Source organism: Callospermophilus lateralis, unplaced genomic scaffold (genome assembly GCF_048772815.1).
Source record: "Callospermophilus lateralis isolate mCalLat2 unplaced genomic scaffold, mCalLat2.hap1 Scaffold_82, whole genome shotgun sequence".
In the NCBI taxonomy this organism is placed as follows: domain Eukaryota; kingdom Metazoa; phylum Chordata; class Mammalia; order Rodentia; family Sciuridae; genus Callospermophilus; species Callospermophilus lateralis.
Window position 1 is genome coordinate 6078167 of NW_027516260.1, and position 12492 is coordinate 6090658.

The 12492-nt window shown below is 36.2% G+C and overlaps 1 pseudogene; it reads left to right on the forward strand.

The window, feature by feature from the left end:
• Positions 1–288: 288 nt before the first annotated feature.
• Positions 289–12492, forward strand: part of LOC143641002 (ADP-ribosylation factor-like protein 4A) — a 32823-nt pseudogene continuing 20619 nt past the window's right edge.

Sequence of the window (12492 nt, forward strand, 5' to 3'; positions counted from 1 at the left end):
TGCTGATCTCTGGAGACTGAGGCAGGAAGATAAAAAGGCTGAGGACAGACTTGACAATTTTGGGAGATCCTGAATCAAAATAAAATAAATCGGCTGGTAGTGTGTCTTGGTGGTACAGTGGCCCTGGATTCAATCCCCAGTAGCAGAAAAAAGAAAAAAATTAAAGGTGGGGCTAGGTGCAAAGCAATGTTCATTGGGAGTGTTACCCTTGGTAGGGTTTAGTGAGTTTTTCTGAGACACTGGTTGGTTTTTGTGACAGTGGGTCACAAAAATAGAGAGACCGCACACATGCTTGAAACCCGCTACAAGCAGCTATTTCCCTTTATGCTTTTCTACCAGGCGGTAACGTAGTATTAGAAGGCCTCACCAAAGCACAATCTGATGAGGACATCCAATCTTGAAGTTTCAGCCTACACAACTGTGAACTTAATAAACCTCTTTTTTTATATAATACCCAGTATCAGTTATTTTGTTATAGAAACAGAAAATGAACTAATGCAACTGCCACCTATGAAAAAATTTCAGGCCTTTCTAAATTATGGGATGAGATGAAGAATGCAGAATTATTCCCCCATTCCAGGTCCCCACTTGTTCGGGTTATCTTTTTCTTTGTTTTTTATAACCCCTTTATTGCCTTGAAACATAGATTTCTATCTTGACCTTTTAGTTCCTGTGTTGGCACTTGGTACATTCTGGGGATTGCATGCTAACATTGAGAATATCAGGCTAAACAAGAAGCAAGACTTCATCATTCAAAATCAGCAGTTTAAAGTCAGACAGATTTATCTAAAACCTAGCTACGCAGGTGTTGTTAGCCTGAGGTAAGGCTGAGGAGCAGTAGATAGAAATCAAGACTGATTCAAAGAAGAACGTAGGATCTAATCAGTCTTAACAATGGGCCTCAGATTTTTGGGGAGATCTGAACAGCTTCGGCAGGGGCCCCCATTTAGCATTTGAGATCATAGGACTCTGGGGAAAAAAATGAGGTATTGGAAAATTGGCAAGAACTAAGTGGAAAGAAATATTAGTTCCCCAGTCAAGTGATCTACTGCAATGTTCTGGTCTCAGTAGTGAACTTTATTTTCCACTGAAACCTAAGTAAGAAGACAAATGAGATGTATTGGGGTCAGAGTGGAAGTTAGAGACTGAACACAGCAGTTTGGTTTTCCTGTGGGTATCCCAAGGTATAGACTTAAAGCTGTGGACTGACCCACTGATGGAGCAGGTTCTCTTGATTCCTGTATAGCTTAGGTATCATTCATCTTGGAAGCTGAGTAGAACCAATTAGCAGTGGGGTAACTTGGGATACATGACATGGGGTAATCTATTAGATCTGGGCAAGTGTAGGCTGGATTCTTTGATGAAGCTTTGCTCTCTACTGTTGTGAATTATTTTGTGACAGCATTGGAGGTGAAACATTGCCAAACATTGCACCAAGAGGCCTTTCAATGGGTCATAAAAATGCTATGAAAATTGCTGCCATAAAAAAAAGACTTATTACAGGGAAACTTCTAAATTCAGAAACTAAGAATAACCGAGAAAGGAAAATATTCTATACATTCCAAGGAGTTTGTAGGTACAGCACGCCCACAGGCAAGTATTATTTGCATTTATAATATATTCCAGAAAACAATATCTGAACATTCTGCCATTAAGTTTATAATCACCTGACTCTCTCTAGAGAAGTCATCCTCAATTTGAATCCCTCTCTAGCTTTGTTGGATACATTGTAGACCATGAATTTTCTCTTTCTGTTCTTCCAAAGGACCCACAAAACCACATTGCATAGGAGAGGATGACTGCATCACTTGGATGCTTGGGGAAAATGATGCTGTGTTAAAAGCCTAGTTTGGAATGAGGCTATCAACTTTCAACTGATATACAGCTTATTTGAAATATCTCTTGCTAATAAATCTGAGGACCAAGCTTCTTTCCTGACAATTGCACCTTTGCATTCATTTCCATCATTTGTTTTTCCTATAAAAATCCTGTATATCCATTAACATTGGTAATTTGGGGTAAAGTGTGCAGGGGGAATTCGTTTTCCATATGCCTTGTATGCAGATGTGGCTGTGTTGAGATACAGTAACTATTCATATCACTGTTATAAAATTCTGAACATGCTTAAGCAATAGTCATAAATGCATTAAATAACACCATCCCAAGCACTAGGAACCTCCATCTGCTGTCTGGGTAAGCACCCTCTATATGCCATTTTGATGTAATGTGCTTCCATTTCTGCTATTATTAGATGCAAAGTATCTGAATATATGCTAGATTGAATTGAAATCTGATTACATCTGGGTTTAGGTTTTTGAGATATTGCCTATTTTCCTAAGATACACTGTTCTGTTTTCTTTTTAATCTCACAAATATGTACACAAATTCATACCCCTTCATTTCTTTCCACTCATCTTTTACATTCATGGGTCATATGGGATTCCTGATTCTAATTTTAAAATGTAATCAAGATGTAGAAATGATAAAGCAACATTTTGTAGGTTCTAAAAAAGGAGAAAGTAAGAAATAAGAAAGGGAGAGAAAGGAAGGAACAGAAAGAAAAAAGAAGAAATAAAAAAAAAACAGAACTGCTTCTTATGAGAGGCTCATAGATGAGTGGTCTGCTGCACGCTGGATGGAAGTCCATAGTGTAGCCATTTGTTCTTCTTTGCCAATGCCCTCTTCCATCCATGGATTCACTTTCCAGTTTGGGTTATTCTTGGTCAACCAAGATCTACAAGGATTATGTGGGAAATATCAGAAGCAAACCAGTCATAAGCATCACTCTGAGTAACATGATGAAGTCTCATGCCAGTCTGTTTTACTCAGGCCCAAGACATGAGTCCTCCCTTTGTCTAGCATATAAGGGCTACCTATGCAACCTGATGATCATCAGTTACTTCCTCTGCTATCAGGTCCCCTACTGCCGTATCACAGTGCTGTGATCGGGCAGCCCTTCTTTCCTTAATGATGGCCTCAAACCATAAGAGTAATGATGCTGGCTGGCACTTCTCACAAGCCAGAGAAACTGTTAAACCCTTTCTTTAAATGAAAAAATGAAGGGGCAATATTTGAAATGAAGAGACCATATTCACATAACAATGCTTCAGAATATTCTTATAATGATTCTATCTAATAATTATTTATTATTACTACTCTCTTACTGTGCTGGTTTATAAACTCAATTTTATGATAGGAATGCATGCATAATGTCCTCACTCACTTGGAATGAGGGTCTTGGCATGTATCCTCCCCAGATAAGGGTGATTACTGTAATTTCTAAACCTGTATGTCATTAAAGTCCATGTTTATCATCATTCACTGCTTTTCACAGTATTTGTTTTCCTTTTTCAACACCTTTCACAGAGGAAGCCAGAGGGCATTTTTAGATATTTTCTTGAACTGTTTTATTTTGAAAAATTACATCTATACTTGAATCCTGTATCACAACCGAATGTGAGCATGAATAAGGATAGTATTTCCATAACCTTTAAAGTGACCAAGGAATATCAATTAATTTATTTGAAATCTGAACTCCTCTGGTGAGTTTTCAATGATGAAAGAGAGAAACTACATATTAGCACGGGGATGGCCTTCTCTCTGTATAGGACTGTGATTTGAGAAGAACAATGCCAGGAAGTGTGTGTCTCACAAGAAGACTGCTTAGCTAGAATAACTAGCACCAAGACAGTGCCTAACAAGAAGTATTACCTTGGTTAATTGGACACAGTGCAGCGCTCATCTCAAAACTTCTAACATGTCCAAGCCCCAGAGTTAATTGGATCCGATGAGACACATTCTGCTCATCAAATTTACAAAGAACATATGTGTAAACAAGAATGCCAAAGATTCCTTTGTAATAGGGGCAGTACTTTCTAGAGCCTGTAGCATTTTTGATCCTAGTTCATAATTTTTCTTATATATAATATGTATATGGATGTATATATGTACACACACTTATAAAATACACAGAACTATAGATGTGCATAAACACACATATATATGTAAAATACAAAAACATATATATATATATATATATATATATATATATATATATATATATATGAAAATATAGTATATGTATATATGTACATATGAAATCAAATAATTAGGAATTTTATTGGTGAAATTAGATGCAAAGAAAAGGGAGGTAGGTAGTATTTTGGAGAGTTGAGTGTCTTAAAACACACATGCTACACATTTATAGGTAGTCATAGCCTGTTGGTTTGCTTCTATGTAGGGTTAATCTCTTTCATAAACATTGACATTCCAATTAAGTTTCAGAGGTAACCTTATTCTCCCCTGCTTTCCCCCTCATCTTCCTTCCTTCATCCCTCCTTCCACAACTCTTTCTTCCTTTCTTTTGCAGCATACTTGGAGAATATCTCTCTGCTACCCTCATCCTGGCTACACAGTGTCTACACAATAAGTGCACTCACCCATCTTATTCACACAAAAGTTAGATGGTGTATTCAGTTGAGTTTTATCCCTGCTTTTTAGTACAGGACATCTACTTACTACATTCCTCTTGCGTCTTATCACTATCTAGAAATTTTAATGATATCCTTCCTATAGTATTTCCATACATGTAATTTCTCTCTCCTTTCCAAATAGCTCTGCATATCAACACATAATCAATCTTCCTAAAACAATAGACTTCACTCAGCGGTTGACATCTTTCAAATTTTGATAGTTTTCCATATTCTGTTGTCCATAATTTTCAGCATGTTCTCAAAGAACTTCACCCAATCCACCCAGTGAAAATCAAATTCCAGAATTCTCTAATAAAAATAAACCTACAAGAGACATTAGAGAAGGAGGAGGAATGGGGAAGAGGACGGTAAGGGAAGGAAAAATGTAGATATGATCAAAGCATGTTGTATACATTTACAAATATGCCACAATGGAATCCAGTATTCTGTATGTGAATATGCAGTAAAAAATCCTTCTGTTCTAACCTCCATTCTGACATTGTTTTGCACTTTATTTTCTTCTTGATAATGAGACTCATTTTGGTTTATTTTGTTCTTATGTCATTATCCTAGGAACCTGTGCTTGTTCTGAACTTGCATTGAGGAATGTCTGTTCTCTGAACAAGAATACAGCTCCTAGGAGACTTACAACCTTGGAAACTTACACCAAGTAAGTATAGCCACAACATTGAATGCACTTTACGTTTGTTTGTAATGTATGTTCATTACGAATAGACAGCAGTACCCTCTTATGCAGAGGGAAAATGTTCTAACACACCTCCAGTGAATACATAAAACTGCAAATAGGACCAAACTGTGCATACACTATCCTTTTTTCCTCAATGTACATATGTATGATAAAGTTTAATTTATAAATTGAGCACAGTAAGAGATTCAGAACAATATCATAAAATGCAATAGTTAAAACAATATACTGTAATAAAAATTATATGACTATGCTCTCTTGCTCTCTTTAAATATCTTATTATACTTTCACTTAAAAGAAACATTTTATACCTTCTTTTTAGCATATTTGCATTTACAACACCCCGATTTTTACATTTATTAAATAAAATAAATGTCATTTGAACACTAACACTATCACACACTATGACAACCAGTTGATCTGATAACTGAAACAGCTACTTAAGGGACTAATGGGTGGGTAACATATACAGTGCAGATATGATGGGCAAAGGACTGATTTATGTCTCAGCCAGGGCAGAGTGAGACAATGCAAGGTTTTATCATACCAGACAGAATGGTATACAATTTCAAACTTATGGATTGTTTATTTCTGGAATTTCCCATTTAATATTTTCAATTTGCTGTTGACTGTGCATAACTGAAACCACAGAAAGAAAATCTATAGATAAGGGGCATACTGTTGAACTTTTAAAAACCTTTCTTCCATTTGCTATAACCAGTACTAGCTGTCTTATGTGATGCAATCTTAGGAAAAAAGAGGTGACTTTACCATTCTATTTTTAAGTTGCTTATGATGACATGTATAAGAGATGGGCCTCTACAACTTGATAAATATTGGACAATCTTGACTCCCACCAGAAGCTCAGTCTTCATGCCACAAAAGATCCAGGTTCTGTGGGATCTAGAACATCCAACCTGGGGCCCTGTTTGAAATAAAACTTATGAAATTATTGTACAACAACAACAAGAGCAATGTTTTATTTAGCTTTTTCACTGCTGTGACTAAAGGATGTGACCAGCACAACTGTAGGGAAGGAACAGTTTATTTGAGGGCTCACAGTTCCAGAGGTCTTAGTCCAGAGAAGGCTGGCTCCATTCCTCAGGGCTGGAAGTGAGGCAGAACATCATGGTGGGAAAGTGTGGCAGAGGGAAGCAATTCATATCATGGTGATCATGAAGCAGAAAGAGAGAGACTTCAGCTACAGATACAAAATATATAACCCATAGCCATGCCCCTGATTAACTACTTCCTCCAGCCACATCCCACCTGCCTCTAGTTACCACTCAGTAATCCCATCAGAGATTATTTCACTGATTGGGTTAAGACTCTCACAATCCAATCATTTCTCCTCTGAGACTTTCTTGCATTGTCTCACATGTGAGCTTTTGGGGAACATCTTATATCCAAACAATAACAAACAATAATCAAATTTTGAGAATATAGGTGGGAAGAATTTCTTTTCTCAGTATTTTCTTATGGATAGTTAAGTAAAAGGTCGCTTAACATTTCTCAAACCACACATGCATTAGCTGTAACCATACTGACTTCTCTCTCTTGACCCAGTATTTGCTTTTATACCATGCCTTCTGAGAGTTCTACTCTGGTCCACCTTCTATAACCTTCCCAAAACAACAACTCCAATTGGTTACAGAAGAGCTTCAGGATTTTCTTCACATCTTCCTCCCTGCAGTATGAGGATTAGGTACTCGGAATGAAAGGTGCTATTTCTGAATTTCCATAAACTAATTCATGGGCACTTCTTGTATTCCCTATATATGAAGATTTTCCAATGAGATCAAAACACAGTAACTAGCTTCAATGGATGGTAGTTTAATGCAATAGAAAAATGCATGGGATTTGAAAGCATTCAGATGGGTTCCAAAATTTCAGCTCCATCAAAAACACTGAACAAGTTATTTACATGATAGGATCTCATAGGTCTTTATTGTTAACCAGAAGCAAGAAAATTAACGTACTAATGTTAATATGAGGAAAGTAAACTGAAGGGGTTAAGTCTGCAACTCCGAAACCAAACAGCCCTGTATGAGTCATTTCCCTGTTAGTAATTAGGTTACTGCCTAATTTCCCCATCAGTAAAATAGAGGATAATCAGAGTATTCATAAGGTTGTTGTGAGGATTCAATGAGTTAATGTAAAATGCTTGAAATAGTATCTGTAATATGGTAAGTGTGTAAATGCTAAATAAGGGTCACATGCTGTTATGGAGAGGACTAAATTAATTAGCACACATAGAGTGTCTGCCAGTATCTGGGACATAAATATTAACCTCCCCTTCCCCCATTGCCACACACTCTTTCTACCCACTTTTCTTATTATTGGAGTATGGAAATTCATCAAGTCATGTTTCCATTTCTTATAAAGAACTTCCAGGCTCCCGACTTCTCATCTCTTCTGTTCTCAAACTTTGGAGATGCCTGACTCCTACCAAAAGCTTTTATGTCAGCATAAATCCAGATTCTGGGGGAGATGAAACATATAATCTGGGGAGCCCTGTTTGAGATAAAGCCTACAAAATTATTAATACAAATTAAGAAAAATATAAAGTTATTAAAATAAGTTACATATTTAAGATGTGTTAAACAGTACTACCTTCAGAAAGTTCAGAAAAAATAGCGTAATTTTGATTAATTAACTGATACTTCTAAACCACATTTTATACTACATTATTTGGTTACATACTCTCTGAAAACCCATTTTATAATTATTTTTAAATATTATTTTCTATGGAAACATATATAGTTGAATTGACTAGGAATAAATTCATTTGTTATGTTTTAACTATTTATAGTTCTTTAAAAAATCATTCATCTTTATAACTCATTGATAAAGTCATATAGTTTTTAGAATGTTGTCAAAATTGGGTGTATTTTTCAAGTCTTTTTTCCTAAATTATCTGTCTATATTCTATTGTTGGAGAATTCACCAAATTTCATGAATTTCATATTGGTTAATGAATTTCACATCGATTTTGCCTCCATCACCCAAACATACTATAGTACCAGACACATAAGTAATTTTGTACAGTTGTATAACTTGGGGTCCTGAATCTTTATGCCATGAGTTTTAGTACATAGACAACTGAGTAGTAGAGGTATCTCTAGAATATATTTCTACACAGAAATTATGGTCAATCATATATCTATAGACAGGAGTGACTAAGATCCATATGTGTGTGACTAAGATCCATATGTACACATATATACTCACACACACACACACATATACATACACACACACACACACACAACACAATAACTAGCCTTAAGAAATGTGTGTGTACAATATATATCACTAAATCTAAACTAAATATATAAGCTCCACTTGGACAGATCCCCAAATGTCTATGGCCACATGAGGGGGAGGGTGTAATAAAGGCAAAGTTATAGAGAAATACACAGTGGTTTTTACCAATTGTTCATAAAATATCATGTTTTTGAAATTTTGTGAATATAGTGTAAGGACCCCTTTTAGGACCTAAATGAAGGTTTCGGAATATACATTTCATTAGCTTTATGTTAAATATTCTGTGTGAAGCCACTCTTAGTGATGTGTAATCAAAGCTATTGTTCCGCTTTGACAATTTAGTTAGGCAGAGTCTTCCTTTCATATGAGTTGAAAATTTCCTGTTTCTTCAGCACTATTCACCAAAACAAGGATTCTCTCCTATTATGCAAACTTTCCCTCTTCACTGACTCCTTTGCCTAAAAGGCAAAGATAGATTAAAAAGTTCACCATTACATCAAATAGTCATCCCTCTTCTTTCCTTCACCACTACAATTATTTATTTTTTTTTAATTGTTGCTGGATCTTTTATTTGTTTATATGTGATGTTAAGAGTTGAGCTCAGTGCCTCATGCATGCTAGGTAAGCACTCCACCATTGAGCCACAACCCCAGCCCACCACTACAATTCTTACAAAACAAATTAAAGCTATTGCCCATACTGTCTCACTTTCATTCTTGCCTCAAACTATTGAAATTAGGCTTCTTCCTATGCAATGTATTGAAAATACAATTGTGATCACACCAGACCTAGTCTTAAGTTCAAATATCTTCTTAAGTTCTTGATGTATAAAACTTTGGCATAACATCTTGATTCTTTTTGACATTTGGTCTTTTGAGACTTTATATGAATCCAGTGTGATATACGTACTGACTATAGCACAATGCAGGATTGAACACATGACAAAATGAAATTGTGTACATAAAGTTTTTGTATCCCAACTCATCCCAGTATGGTTATTCAGCTGCCTGCTGAGATTGAAGCCCTTGTTGTGACATTTTCCTCACTAAGAAACTGCAAATAACATTTTCCGACCACATATGGGTACTGTGAGAATCGATGCTCATTAAGTGTGTTAAATGAAACTCATGAGTGGAGGACCAAACATTAGCTATAAATCAAAATTAACAAATGTGACTTGAGTTCTCAGGAGGCAAAACGCTTAGAATCTTAAATAATATGTCTGTCATGAATCACACTGAAAGATGCCTTTCTCCCCAAATATGTGCACAAATGAAATGCAAAGAAGTAAGCTGTCAAGATAGACAAGGAAAAGGAAATCTGTTGCTTGTCCCTTGAACAAGTTCATTTAGCGATATACACCATCGGAGTTTTCTTTTCAAATGGATCCATGTGGAAAATCCAAATGACTGAACAACTAACTCATAAATGTGAAAACCAAGTGAGCTCCAAGGCTCCAGTACAGTCAAGGCATTTTATTTACTCCTGAACATTTTTTTATTATTCATATTTAAGGAAGACATATTCAGATCACTCCTTAAGAAAATAAATTTAGTTCATGCTGACTGTTTTAATGAGAATCAGTTTGTAGAGGTGATAGGGCAGGGAATAGTACTAGGGAAAGTCAGATAATTTAGAAAAAAGGATTTAAAAAAATCACGAGCATCAGCTATGTGCCAGACACTCTGCTCCTAAATCTTGAAGTTATAGACACTGGGCTAATTTTTGGAAATCCCTTACCCAGTGCATTGCTAAAGCCTAGAAGGTGATAATCACCCTGGACTAATCAAACTTCTTTGTCCTCTTTCCTATTATCCAGTAAATTAACCAGCTGCTAATTTATACTTCATTATTATCTTGCAATCAAAAAGAATTTTATCCCTATTCTTTTTTTTAACCACCACAATTTTTACAAGAGAAATTACAACTACTGTACATACTTGCTCAGTTTCATTCTTACCTATTGAAATTAGGCTTCTTCCTGTGCAATCTTTTGAAAATACTTTGGTTGTGATCACCCACAACCTACCTCTCGAATTAGAATTGTTACTTTTGGTTTTATCTTTTGGAAAAAAGTGTATTCAATATTTTCTCTTGTTCTTGTCCACAGTGCCCCCTGCCTACTTCAGGTTTTCACAGTCTCAGACAACAAACTGGGCAGTTGTGTTGCCTCCTTGTCTCCTGAGGAAAAAAAATCATATGATATTTACAAGCATGAATAATTATACAAGGGAATTGGTAAACAAAGGTGAAATCACAGCAAATAAATGGAAAGTGATGACACTGGAGGTGAAATTCAAATTGAACTTAAGTAGAATTAGAGAAGATAATACCCAACTGTGGAACTGTGGACATTGCTGCTGCCATAACAGAGGCTCAAGGTATGTTGATGAGAAAAGAGCTTGAGTAGGACGCAGATTCCTCTGGAGGTGGTGATGCTGGCAAAAATTAAAAAAAAAATACCCATTAAAAAAAGTCTTGTAGAAATCATGACATGGAAAATGCAAATAGTAAAATGTTGGAAGCTGACGAAACAATTTGCCAAGTGTCTCAGTCCATTCCAGTTTCCATAAGAAGTCACTATAAGCCAGGCAGGTCATCACAGAACATATTCTATTTCTCAGTGCCAGAGGCTTGAAGTCTAAGGTGGAGGTGCTAGCAGGTTTGGTTGTCCAGCAAAACATGCTTACTCCTGGTTGGTACCTACTTTCTCTGTCCTCACATAGGGAGGAAAGCAAGTCAGACTTCTGGGGACTTTTTCATAAGGGCACTAAATCCCATTCACTAATCACTTATCAAATGGCTCCACCTCCAATATCTTCACCTTGGAGAATAGAATGTCATTATATGAATTACGTGTGTATAGAGGGGGACTTTTAACCACAGCACTAAGACATAAAAAAGGTGATCACTCTGTATTGTAAACCACATTATGAGAAGAAGGAGGCAAGCACTGATCAAATTAGTGGATGCATTTAAAAAATTAATTCTCAATGTCTTTCATGTTTTTTAATTACATAAATATTATTTCCATGGTTTTTATTTTTCCTACATATTTGTAACTGATACTAACAGAGTTTTTAATAATGTCTTGACAAAAATGTTAAAAATTCATGGAACAATTCTTCTTCTTCTTATTGATGACTAAAATTAATGTGATTCTTTTTAGCTTGTGTGGTCATTTTTCCAGTCATACCTTCCTGTGAAAAATGAGAACTGCCTCACTTTATTTATGCACGCTCCCATAAGGAGAACTGATGGTACTGAGCTGAGTCTTAAAGGAAAAGTAATTATTCACCAGTAGTAAAAGCAATGAGGGGGACTGTGTTGGTCATTAGAGAGATGAGCTGGCATGTGCAGTGACCTGATATATATGATGGAGTGAGGTGAGTTCAGAGAACTAAAGTGGTTTGGTACAGCTAATGCTCAAATGTGCCCAAGGGTGAAGAGCAGCAAGAAACAAAACATAAAGGTCATTTGGTATCAGGTCTAATAGGGACTTCTCTGTTGGACAGACGATTTTGATCTTTATGCTTTTGATAATGAAAACCTGTGAAGGGTTTTAAGGAGAATCACATTCAGACTTCTCTTTTAGGATATTCACTCTGAGGGATTTGGAGCTTGGATGGGTCAGAACCTGTAGCGTGAAGACAGGAGTGTCAGACACTGGTTAGATGACTGACATTACCATGGTAAGAAATGAGGACGGGACTTAGATACAGGCGAGCATGCAAAGCCATCACTCTTGCTCTTTATCATTATTCAGAAACTGTTGTTTTCTCCAAATTCAATTTTTCTAACATTTCTCAGTAATTCTCATTTAAAAATATTGAATAACACATCCTCATGGGCTGAACATTGTCATTCTTCTGTCTACCAAATATACCAAGGACTCCGGAACAAATGCAGCCACCCTCCTGTGTAGGCTGAACACCAGCTCATTCCTCATTTACAAAATCAATGACTCCTTCCCTTTTTCTCTTCTGCATGTGCACTTTGCTGAACATAGCTTTGTTTTCCCTAGTCTGATTAGAAAAAAAAAATGTT